The sequence below is a fragment of the Perca fluviatilis genome, chromosome 15, assembly GCF_010015445.1.
Source record: "Perca fluviatilis chromosome 15, GENO_Pfluv_1.0, whole genome shotgun sequence".
Lineage (NCBI taxonomy): Eukaryota > Metazoa > Chordata > Actinopteri > Perciformes > Percidae > Perca > Perca fluviatilis.
The window spans coordinates 10,322,829-10,336,752 of record NC_053126.1 but is presented as its reverse complement, the minus strand read 5'-3'; positions in this window follow the sequence as shown (position 1 = coordinate 10,336,752).

Genomic DNA, 13,924 nt, shown 5'->3' with positions numbered 1-13,924 from the left:
AGCTAATTATTGGCATTGAGTAGGCTATGGGTAGACTACCCATACAAACTTAATAAACGTAAACGTAAATATTATATATAAATAAATATAAACATAAAATTTAATTAATAAAAAAATTGTTTTTGAATGAAAGAAGTGAAAACATTTGTCATCACTGAATATTTCAAGTCAAGATAATGAAGAACAATTTTAATTATTTTGAGATAAACATTGAATTTCCTCTAAACTTCACTGATGGTTGAAACATAATGCTTTTACGCGATTGCTCCACAAGATGTCTCTAGTGCAATGAGTGCACAAGCTTTTACACATTGGCACTATCAACCACCAACCACTGAAAGTATAAGACCTTACTGCATGCTGTATGTTCCCTTTACAGTATTACAGCCCCCACAAGCCTCCATTTTCCTCCTCCACACATACACCCACCAAACCTCTCAACCACAAACACGCACCGAAGATAAGATATTCTAAATGAAGTCTGATGTGCTCCTGTAGTCCAAATTGGCCTTAGGGGAAAGTACCCTTTGTTATCTCATGTTAGTTAGTGGATATCAGGTTAAATGGGCATTAAAACTAAATGATCAGCTATTCTCCTATCTATGAGATGATTCATGCGTGAAGGAGCTGGCACTTTGATGCTGGAGCTGCGAATTTTGCACAGTGAGAGACTGCATTTTAATTTCTTCTTCAAAAATGAGATTGTGTGTCTGTGTGTGCGTGTACATGAAAACACATATTGCACAGCCTTCTGACTGAGGAGCCAATAATCCTTTAAAATGCAAATCACTTTGGTGTCTCACTCTGTTTTTCCTATTACACTTACACAACAGTTCATCCTTCAGTTCATTCTGCAGTCCTTTGCCTCTTTTGCCACTGGCCTACGTATACTAAAAAGCAAGTGTACACTTTTCTCTAAAATCTCTATCGTCTTACATACCCTTCCCTCAATATCTCTCTTCCCTCTCACTCTCCCTTCTGCCTCTGCCCTGTGACACATCAGTATGACACTCTTATGTTCATTCTAACCCTCTTGCATTGCTTGCATGCTTGGTTTGCTGCACCATGCCAGAGTGAGTCACATCATAAAAAAATGCTGCAGCCTAAAGCTGACCTTGCCCACAGCTTGCGGGCCAAATACCCCCAATAGTGCATTCACCCTACATGCCACAGTAATGTGGGTGTGGTTCATTCTCTTTCTGCCACCTCTTTCACCCTACTCCACCTCCTCTAGTGCTCATCTGTCTGACTGTCTTAATCATTTTTGATAGGATGATGGGCACTGTCAAGGAAGCCCTGGATCTTACACTGCGGTTGCTATGACGTCAGACAGAGGCTGAGAGAGGCGGAGGGAGATGCCAAGGGAGGAATGAGGAGACAGACAGAGCTCGAGAAACAAAGAGGGGGGTGGGAGGATACGTGGGAGAGGGAGGGACGAGAAATAAAGCTGCAATGTGAGTGAGAAAAGATTCATTCAAAAAAGATTCAACTACCAAGACGTGAGTGTGTGTGCGCGTGTGTGTGTGTGGCTGAAGTGCAAGAAAATTAAGGACGAAGAGAAAGCAGTGGACAAAGAGGGAAAAAGTAGCGGGAGGATTGAAGACGTGGGCTGAAAAAGGCATTTTTCTGATATATTGTTATAGGCAAGAGGGACCTCGAGCTCACAGCCTTGGTGTATTATGTGGGCAGGTTTTTAGTCGGCTCAAAAGCTTTCACGCACGCAGATACAAGCACACATGCACAAGCGTTATTGACATGTTTATTGGATCAGATGAAATGGATTATTGATCCAGATGAATCAGCATCTTAACATCAAATAGATGAGAAAAGAAAAGGAGAGAGAGAACCACTTGTTCACTCTGAGTCGGTTTGCTGCAGTCTTGCAGTTTTTCTTCATGACAGAAGATAGCGCTGTTGCATTACGTCATATCCAATTCACCCTGTATGTGGGCCATATTTGAGTAGATTATATTTTAAATGTAAATGTGTGTGTGTGTGTGCCCGCACATTTGCATACATATGTAAACGGGCTTGTATGCTCACATCTATCAGGGCTGTTTATGCGTATTGATTTATGTGTATGCATACTTATATATTTGTCTTTACTATGCATGCATAATAATATCACTATGAGAGTCCTGTGAGTCCTCATTCTAATATTTTCATATGGACACAAATTAAACTAAATAAAAATCACTGGGCTGAACATAATTAAGTCGGCATGTCTCCACTGTCATACAGAAATGCTCAGGGCCTCCCTTAAGCAACACAGAGTGCACAGGTTTATGTAACCTGCATGAAGTGGCCTCTGCCTTTGGGATCATTTACATCATTTGTGCATATAAATCCAGCATAGACTAAGCCAGGCTGGGTCTCTTGGGCTGGATCATGGGGCTTTCACGCAGCTGTTGCCCCAGTCTCAGAGGATCTCTCCGGTGCTGAGGAGGATTGAAGGTAAAGGGCAGGGTCTCCGAGGCTAAGCATTGCAATGGCAAGTGATTTCTCTTGGGTGTTGTGTGCTCTTTATATTTATGATTCTGTGTTAAATTTGTTCTGTATGTGGGGTGGGTAGAGCATGTGGGGCAAAGAAAAAGCAGGGCTAACATGTTTTCTACCTGTGTTACCAATTTGACAAAAAAAAAATGATGAAGACAAATATATTTAAATGTGTTTCTTGGACTTACGGTTAGGGCGGCATGGTGAGCAGATGTGGATTTTCGTGCTCTGTTGCTAATCCTAAAACAAATACTGCTTAAATTATCCCAATTGGAGTAAAAACATCACAACTTGAAACAATAGTTGTAATACAAGTTAATATTCCAAGAAAAGTAACCAAGGACAGCTGGAGGACTCTCTAATGAAGAAAATGAGCCAGTGAGACCGAATTCAGAGAAAGGAAGAGGTGAAAGCGCTGCAGAGTCACGTTCTGACAGCCCTAAAATCATGGACAACCAATCCACAATGGACATCATGAAGGCTAAACAGTCATTCAAACAAGATTTTCACTCTGAGAAGGATGGTGTACTGACAGCAATTACAAAATGTTGAAACCGGCGGCATTGCTGAGCCTGAACAGCGCATATCCACGGAGGACAAGATTGACATGCTGCAAATATGTTTCTTGTTTCTTACTTCCTGGTCAAGGGCAGGAGGAGAAGGAAAAGGGAAAGAGAGGGAAAAAGAGTCTCATGAGAATCCTACATTCTCTCTGTCGAAGCTTGTTTTATCATTTCATCATGAGGTCAAGTCATTTGAGAAATGACGCACTGAGCATCCAAACACATTCACACACTCTGAGGGCGGATGTCATGTAACATATACGAGTGTGATGATGAACCCGAAGCTTAGAAGGACCAAAGGAGTGCATGTTTGGAATGAAGGAGAGGGAAGCATAGGATCTGGATTTACAATGTGAGATATAAAATAGCGAGTCAAAGAGGGTAGTAAGGGTAGATAGTAATCATAAAGCCACAGCAAAATTTGTAGATGCTATTTTCACTGCAGCATAAAAAAGACCTGCATTAATGCATCACTGCAATAGAACGTTTGTATTTCTACTTTAACAAAGTGCTACAAGAAACCACAAACACCTGGCTATTGCCATAACAATAGTGCAATATAGCAACAATGTGGTATTTGTTACAGCAATCACTTGATTGCAATTTGTAAAACTTGAAACAATAGCAGACATTGCAACCAACAAGGTATCTTCTGTACTTAAATATTTCTTTAGTGCCAGCTGTTTGCACAGCAATTGTGTCACTTCATTCTGTCCATCTGCTGTGGCCATTTGTTAGGTGGGAGTCCATTTATTGTTTGTCTTAGTGATGGACACAGATGAATGGATGTTATGGCTACATAAATCCCTCTAACCTCCCTCCCTTTTTGTATTTATGACCGTGAATGCAATACACGTTAACCCTTGAACCCTCAGTGTGTTACATTGTCATTGTGTGTTTGTGCCTGTTCAGATTAACTCACAGCTGACAGAAATGTCTAAAAATAGCATGGTTCACGATCCAGTATAGACTAGCAGATTGGTATAAACACTTTTTCAATCTGTGTCATTCTACAGTATATCAATATGTAGACGGGTGAGAACTGGAAATACGTAGACATAAAAGACCTTATTCTATTTATATATTTTCACTTTACAGTCATTGTGCAAAATTATTATAAATGTAAGCAATACAATTGTGCAAATTGTTGTCCATGGAACCCCATGCAGCCACTATCTCTCATCTTGGGAATTACTGTTCCTCAACAATTGGGAACGACTTCTTGTTTTGGCTGAGCTTATTCTTGTCTGCTGCTCTTTGGCATTATAGGGCTTTCATTCTGCTTATTGATTTAGTGGTAATTTGAGAATGTAATAGGAACTCATGTTTGAGTATTAGGAGTGTTATGGGCTGAACTGGATTCGTGTCATACCTCTCCGCCAGTTACCATTGTTTTGGGTTGGGGGTGGGAGTTCCTTTCAGCTCATTGTAAACCCAGCAGAGGATAATATTGTATATTGGCTTCAGGGATTTGTCTTGCAAACAGCCCAGAATTATTATCCTGTGATGTTGGCATCATTTGAAACTCAACATAGCTTTTGTCTTATAGGAAAGGTTGTCACATTTATATTCAGTCAAGCATTTGAGAAGTAGTTCCACTGAAAGCAGCGTTTTTGTTTGCATTGCTACTGTTTGTTTGTTTCATGACCTGCTGAGCTCCTGCTCTATGGTTTACACTGTTGCCATACTCAACCACACTTAAAAAAAGGTCTATTGGAGTAAGAGCAACAAACTCGGGGGACAGTAAAGGAAATATTAAGGGTGGAATAGAGATCATGACTTATGTCACACATCTGTGTGTGTGTGTGTGTGTGTGTGTGTGTGTGTGTGTGTGTGTGTGTGTGTGTGTGTGTGTGTGTGTCACTAAGTGCTGGTTAAGAGGATAAAAGAGCAGTGTGCCCTTGATCCATATGCTGACTTATATCATAGTTATAATAATAAATTATAGTTACACATAGGCTCTTCTGCCTTGACAATTATGGCTTTTATCATACATAAGAGAGCTTGATATGAAGCCCTAACGGGTAAAATGCAATTAGATCATAAAAATGCAAGAGCAAGACTGTCAGTCTTTAAAGTTGTTATAAGGTAAATTACTAAATGCACATCTTTGTTTGTGTGCGTGTGTGTGCGCGTGTGTGGTGTGCGTGTGTGTGCGTGCGTGCGTGTGTGTGTGTGTGTGTGTGTGTGGTAATGCAGATGTAAACAGATGGTCTTTTGTCATAGTGTTCTTGCTGCTCAACAAAATTCTTTATGTATATATAAAATATATAAATTACATGCAGATTTTTGGTTAATTAACATGCAGATTTTGGATTGGTGTCAGTTATGAATATTATATCCTACATTAAATAGAAGGGTATACTAATTGGTATACAGTAAAATAGACCCTTCCTCTTCACCTATCCACTGTATCCATCTTTTTGTTTTTCGATCTAAAATGTTCTCATATTTTTCTTGCTCAACCTTCTTTCTCTTTATCACACTCTGCAGGGATAATCACTGTCAGTCTTCCAAATCTACCTGACCCCCTCTGAGATGGCTCTGAATGATGGCCGATGTTGCCAATTGTTACATCCAATTAAATTAATATTTATTGATACTGTTAAGAATGAGTTACTTTAGTGTTAGATAGGGATCTTTTGGCCTGCTAGCGCAGATAAAAATCAGGAGCAGAAGGAGCTCTCAGTGATGGTATTTACTGATAATCGGAATGAATGAGGAGGGTCACCGGGAGGGTCCGGTACAGCCTGAACCTGCAGGTGACGTGCTTGATTTTGACTGAACGTCCCAATTTGAGTAACCTCTGATTGGGTCGGTCGGCCTGTCTCGGGACCAGGCTGGCCGTTGCCGACTGGCCAAATGCTTAATATTTATTATTATTATTATTAATGTAATTATTATTATTATAACCATAGTGAAATCGTGCAAGCGATAGAAACCCGTCCTATGCGCTGTCGGCCTGTAAAGACAATTTATTTGTATAGTTAAAAAAAGAAATCTGACCGGCCCACATTAAAAGAAATGGTCCGGCCCCTCTGGCATTTGCCAGAATTGCCAGATGGCCAATCCGCCCCTGTATATATATATATATATATATATATATATATATATATATATATATATATATATATATATATACACTCACCTAAAGGATTATTAGGAACACCCTACTAATGCCGTGTTTGACCCCCTTTCACCTTCAGAACTGCCTTAATTCTTCGTGGCATTGATTCAACAAGGTGCTGGAAGCATTCTTTAGAAATGTTGGCCCATATTGATAGGATAGCATCTTGCAGTTGATGGAGATTTGTGGGATGCACATCCAGGGCACGAAGCTCCCGTTCCACTACATCCCAAAGATGTAATATTGGGTTGAGATCTGGTGACTGTGGGGGCCATTTTAGTACAGTGAACTCATTGTCATGTTCAAGAAACCAATTAGAAATGATTCAAGCTTTGTGACATGGTGCATCATCCTGCTGGAAGTAGCCATCAGAGGATGGGTATATGGTGGTCATAAAGGGATGGACATGGTCAGAAACAATGCTCAGGTAGGCTGTGACATTTAAACAATGCCCAATTGGTACTAAGGGGCCTAAAGTGTGCCAAGAAAACATTCCCCACACCATTACACCACCACCACCAGCCTGCCGAGTGGTAACACGGCATGACGGATCCATGTTCTCATTCTGTTAACACCAAATTCTGACTCTACCATCTGAATGTCTCAACAGAAATCGAGACTCATCAGACCAGACAACATTTTTACAGTCTTCAACTGTCCAATTTTGGTGAGCTCGTGCAAATTATAGACTCATTTTCCTATTTTTAGTGGAGATGAGTGGTACCCGGTGGGGTCTTCTGCTCGTGTAGCCCATCCGCATCAAGGTTGTGCGTGTTGTGGCTTCACAAATGCTTTGCTGCATACCTCGGTTGTATCAAGTGGTTATTTGAGTCAAAGTTGATATTCTATCAGCTGGAATCAGTCGGCTCATTCTCCTCTGACCTCTAGCATCAACAAGGCATTTTCGCCCCCCAGGACTGCCGCATACTGGATGTTTTTACTTTTTCAGACCATTCTTTGTAAACCCTAGAAATGGTTGTGTGTGAAAATACCAGTAACTGAGCAGATTGGGAAATACTCAGACCAGCCCGTCTGGCACCAACAACCATGCCACGTACAAAGTTGCTTAGATCACCTTTCGTTCCCATTCTGACATTCAGTTTGGATTTCAGGAGATTGTCTAGACCTGGACCACACCCCTAAATGCACTGAAGCAGCTGCAATGTGATTGGTTGATTAGATAATCGCATTAACGAGAAATCTTACAGGTGTTCCTAATAATCTTTAAGGTGAGTGTATATAAATATATATATATATAGTTTTTCCTGGCTCAGAATGGGCGTGGGGGGTCGGGGGTCAGGGGGGGGAGGGGGGGCATATCAAAGTGTGGTGTCTGGGTGTCCTCCACCAGGGTTAATTTGAGTGTCAAAGACTTAATTTCCTGCACACGTTTATGCACCAATTTATGGTGGGAATACCTTTATTAATCCTATGAGAAGGAAAACACTGATGATATTCAAAATATATCAAAAATATAATGAAATATAAATGCAGTAAGGGGGCGTTCACATCAGGGACCTAAGCCTGGATCACAAAAGTTGACCCCACACCACACCACGCACACTACGCACTGCGCTCAGTGAGGAGCGGGTCGATGAAAGATGAGAAAAGTCTCTCTGCATGTTCTGCAGTGTTAGTTTAGTTTGCTGTCACTTTACTCGACCCCGTATTTGTGAAGACAACTATCTGAAGTGAAAGTTCTGTCACTAAACTATGTTGCGTATCATTGCACATTTTTAAGTGGGTATATGGAAAGCCTGGAGATTTCTTAGTGGGTATACTGCGTGTACTGCGTATCTTGTAGACTACACCACTGCTGCTGATGGCATAAAAAGCCCTCAACAACCAAACGCAAGAAGCAGCTCATAGATCACAGCCATGTATTATGGAAATTAAACACTAACATAAAGAATAACAACAGTGACATCATCAAACATGTACTCTAAAGACACTCTAAAATTGTGCTACCTAAGATTCTGAATGAATAAGATCCAAAATGCTGTGTGCAATTTGGATGCAACTACTGCCTGAAATGTCACCACAGAGACTTCATTAAAACTTGTGTTGTGTAAACACATCCCGGTGGGTATATATCACACACACACACACACACACACACACACACACACACACACACACACACACACACACACACACACACACACACACACACACACACACACACACACTTTTTGTATCAATTTCTTCTTGTCTTTTTAACTAATAAATGTATCTCTATCTTTCTCCAACATGATTTTTTCAGCATCAAAGTTTGTTATGAGGTTTATTATGAGCATGGTTTATTTGACTTTGACTGCTTACTCAGTTGGTGAACTCTCTGCACTCAAGTGCTTTGCACATCAAATCACTGAGGCTGGCTGAAATAGCTTTCCATAACCTGCATTACATGGGGTAAATAGTTTATCAACTCAAGAGCTTACAGTGGTCGCCAGTGCTCATGTCGTGAATGGAATCACTGCACTGCATTTTCTCTTGAGACAATCAACTCTAAATGTGCCTCTTATTCAATTTAATGCCTGGTAGGATGCTGCTGTGATTTTTATAACATCATTTATAGTGCAATGTAAAGTGTAGAAAAGGTTTTGTCGCATTGTTACTGAAATATGGACAAAAACAATACAATCTTTTAATCTGGTGGTATATGAATGACATTTGTCAATACATGCAAGAAGCCAGCCTGAAAATAAGGTTTGATGTTTTGACTTTCTCGTCAGTTATACCTCAGGCCATAGCTCAGGCAGCGATAGTCAGGCAGCGTGTTCCACCTGGGTTTGATCAAATATTTAAGATACTCCTTTCACATCACTCATCCTGTAAGCTTCAGCACAGGAAATAAAATATTGAAAGTCTTTGCTTTAATAAATAAGTTTAGCATGCTGCAAACAGAGACACATGCAGCCATGCATTCAAACCTACACATCTACAAGCAAAACACACACACACACACACACACACACACACACACAGATAAAGACAATATAACATGCTTTTGAAATACACATTTTTCTTTCTATTCACCTACAAATGTACCCACTAATCTGTCACAACCCTGAGCGTTAGTTTTAGGATTATGTTGCAGTATCTTAGTGATGTGATGCAATATGATGCAACGTGTCTCAGTGACATATCTGTTGTGTCAGTGTCAGTGTGTTCTCTTGTGTTCTGTGTAAAAGTTTACCTGTTGTGCATTATAAATAAAATAAAAATAGTATGTCTATGCTGTGCAGTTCTGTGTGTTTACTGAATAATATTTCAGGAAGCTAATGACATAGCTGGAACATAATAACATAGCTGTCACTGACATTAAAATGTCCTGTAACTCTAAAAATGTTTCTTCCCTCCTCTTCCTCACATTTCTCTCCATCTTCATCTATTTCAATCCTCTCATAGCATCTCTCACATGCTCTCAGCACAGATTCAAGTGTCACTCTGCCTCTCTCTCAGTCATTTGTGCACGCCCGCTGCCGTCCATCCTTTCTCTTATTGTCTCTCCAGTCATCCAAGCCTTTCTCCCTCATTTTTCTCAATATCATCCCTCCATTCGCCCTCCTCTTCCAACCCCCTCCCGCTCACCAGCCCCGTCTGCCCACTTTCTGTCCTCGTTTTCTCCACCTGATAACAAGCAGCGTAGTGCAATGCTATGCTTCACTGGCTCCCCTCCCTGCTGCACAAGAAGAATGTGAATAATCTACAGTGAGAACCAGGAGGCACACACACACACACACACACACACACACACACACACACACACACACACATACACACACACACTGGAAAATGTTTGATTTATCTATTTTTACCATGAGTCATCACCCTGGTGAGAGGCTAGTAGCCGCTATGAAGTAATGAAATTTAAGGCTGTCTTTCACTAGCTAGCTTCACTTTCAATAGGAATGCTGAAGCAGCAAGACATGGATATGAATAATGCCATAATTCATGCTCAGGGCATTCATTTTTTTCTGGCTTGCCAGCTCTAGAGCCCTGTAAAATGTTTTGCATCAAGCCGGCTTGGTTGCCCTTGTGGTACTCTAATAAAGTTATGTGGAAATTTATATTTTATAAAGATGCAAGAAGAGTTTAGAGGGATTTGATGTGGTACTGTAGAAGCAAAATACATTCTAAAGTATCTCTGTTTAATGCTTATTAATATTCTGGATTAAAATATTGGAGAAAGGTTCCCTTCATTTAAAGATTAGATAAGAATTCTTTCAGATATTTAGAGAATGATTCAGAAACAATACATGAGTCCGACTGGAAACTTCTCAGCAGGGTTAGGCTGAAAAATAATAGTGTGTTTTTATTCTCCAATTAAAAGGAAGTGGTAACACCAACAATACAAATTATATTAATGATTCATCAGCTCCCAGTCTGTCCTCTAGTAACTCATCATTAGCTACTATATAGTCCCCGAATCAGAGTTATTCAGGAACTAAATGATCGATTCATTATCTAGTCGTTCCTCATTCGATTCTTAGTAACTCACATTTGTGTGTACCATATTGTTACAGTCATTGTTACCAGTTAAGGTTCGATGCTGGAAGAACCAAAACACAGCATGTTTCTAGAAGTTCCTTTAGTGCATTGTACAATTCCTTGCAAAGCTAAACTTGAATTGCTAATTATTACGATAATTATGTAGCCAATGTATAATTCTCTGCTGGTGGTGCCACTTTCAGGATGCTCACACTCTGTACGGGACAAAACAAGTCATGGTGCCAAAAATACAGATTGTTGGCCAGCAGGGAGAGCTAAGACTGAATATTAATTGGCAAGCTAGCTTCTCTTGACAGTCTCACCTGTCTGAAAGGATCGAAGAACTGTGGACAACTAACTCTAACCCAGGTCTGTGCAAATGGTGGTTTCCAAAAATTCAAAGTCATAGATAAATGAATAATATTGATAGATGGCTATATAGGTGATACAATAAAAAAAAAAGAAAAGTGTAGCGAGCTGACTTGCAAAAAAAACATTTGCTTTCATTTTACAGGCAAAATCATTGATTCACTGATTTAAATACTTAAGTAGCTTTCAATCGCACACATCGTATTTTGTTAGTTCTTGTCAGCCTGGGGATGGATTGTGGCTTTGAAATCTGCCGATGACATGAAAGATAAAAAAAGAGAACTAATAATAGTTTGATCAGCAACAGGAGTCCTGCAACCTCAGTTCCTCAGTACCAACTAAAAAGAAAGAATTCCTAATGGTCCCAGCTCACCACTCATGCTGTTACCTTGAAGTTGATATGCCCGGGAGGAAGAGAGCAATAGGCACTGCAGATGACTAATTAAAAACATATTAATCATACGGTCTGGCTTAATTTATGACTCATTATTCTGCTGCCTTCAAAAGGAATCACAGTGTTTGATAACCAGAGGAGAAAACATGGTCAGAATGTGGCATTTGACAAATGCGACATCATTAAGGAGGTTTAACAGCACAAAAATTTTCATTTATTAGGGCATTAGGTTACCCGGTTTGGGATTGCACCCTAAAAATATTTTTGCTGTATTGATTAATAAAGATGAGGGATTTTGTTTATGTCAGTGTTGACCAATACCATTTTGAGCTGCTGAGCTTTCTTAGGGCCGTTTTTAGTATTCTCCATACCATTGGCTGACCATTCTGACTATACCATGCATGAACATATATGTAGGTCTGATCGACTGGATCATAATCAGTAAATGCTTTTGGCATGATAGTAGTGTGAAAAGGGCAGGCTTTTAAATGCCCAGCTGGTTCATGCCCACATAATAGCAAACATCCGCTTTGCTTAAGTGTTATTGGGCTGACTCTGAACTTTGACCTATGTATGTATGGAGGAAATATTTATTCATAATTCAAATTGAAAGTCCAAAGAGAAATTGAAAGTCCAAAGAGAAAACAAAGCGAGATCAAATTAAAAATATTATTATGTTTTTTTAATTTTCCATTTGGCTTTTGAATTTAATATTTGGCTTTTGAATTTCAATTTAACATTGGCTTTTAATTTTCATTTAATATTTGGCTTTTGAATTTCAATTTAACATTGGCTTTTAATTTTCATTTAATATTTGGCTTTTGAATTTCAATTTAACATTGGTTTTTAATTTTCATTTAATATTTGGCTTTTGAATTTCAATTTAACATTGGATTTTCATTTGGATTTAATATTTGGCTTTTGAATTTCCATTTAACATTGCCTTTTCGTTTGGACTTGACACATGTCAATGTAAATGAGGAGGCGTGGCCCAAAGGCTGGTGGGAGGGTCTGAAACGAAAGGGTGCAGAGGCACCTTATGAGCAGCAGTCGTCTTAACCTCAACGTTGTATTCAGGGAGCGATTATTAAGAATCCCCCTATGAACCACATACATACATACATTATCATTCATGTTATAGTTCTTTCCTCTGAGGGGAAACTTTAACACAGATTTGTATTCTTATTGGATAATGTCGACTGACATTTTCAGGAACACATAGTCATGGAAATTTGCTGAAAAAGTCATGGAAAAGTACTGGTTAAAATGCGTATGAACCCTGAAGTAATCGTGTTAAATTATCGTGATTTCAATATTGACCAAAATAATAGGTAGGAGGTAGGGCTGTGCAATTAATCGAAATTTAATCGCGATTATGATTTTGGCTCCCAATGATCACAAAAACAGAATAATCTATTATTAGACAAACAATTATTTAGCTCATTACATTTTGCAAAGTAAACTCTTATTTTCTCTTGAGTTCTGAATGAAAAAATAAAGTTTAAATAGGAAAAGTATTAAGGCAAATTCCATAGAGATCTGGTCTGTGCACAACCACATACCACACAAGAAAAGGCTTGTATTTATTACTGACATAAAGATCTGACTGCATATTGTATCTTTTTGTAACAAGGCTACAGACAAGCGAGATAGTGATGAACAGAGTGAGTGAGCAGAATAATATGACCATCGACTCAAGCAGAGAGTGAAAGCTATAGTATGAGAAAGACACATGCTAATGCTACAATGCATGGTTCAGTGACAAGTCAAGAGATTGAGACTAAAAGAAAGCAATATCATATAAGTGTGCAAAAAGAGCAGGCAGAGGATGCAAAGACCGAAGAAGTACAAAGCAAAGAGAATAAGGGAGCAGCAGTGATAAGAGGATGAGGAGAGAGGAGGAGGAGGCTCCTCCGGGATGAGGGGAGAGATTCGCAAGTGAAGATGCAACGAGCAGGGATAGAGCACAAGGGAAGGGGTGCCCCTTGGCGAAAGACCAAGAAGTAAAAAAGATAAACAAGGAAAAAAGGGAGCATGCGGAAGAGGAGAATGACAGTGGAATAAAAATAAAAGCCAACTACAGTGGAAGAAAGTAGGAATGCGTTTACAATAAATCACAGATAGATAGAGTATAACGGATATAAGTTGTGAGGTAATTGTATACAAACTGACAGAGAGGGAGAGACAGAGAGAGAGAGGAAAGAAAGATTAAGGACATGTGAATGCATGTGAGCGTTAATGTGGTTGATAGATAGATTGGTTGCAATTTTTCACTGGTCAACATCTTTTTTTTTATCCGTTCATGCATTCTGTGTAGAGTTGTTACTCTAACATGTTTTTACATTGAGCTGATGATAGAAAAACATTTAACAGCCTTAGCCCTGACATTTGGACTATGTAGGCCACACATTGAATGCCACAAGTGATAATGTCCACCATGGCAATCCCACTGTGGGCAGTGTCTTTGATCTGATAAGTTGA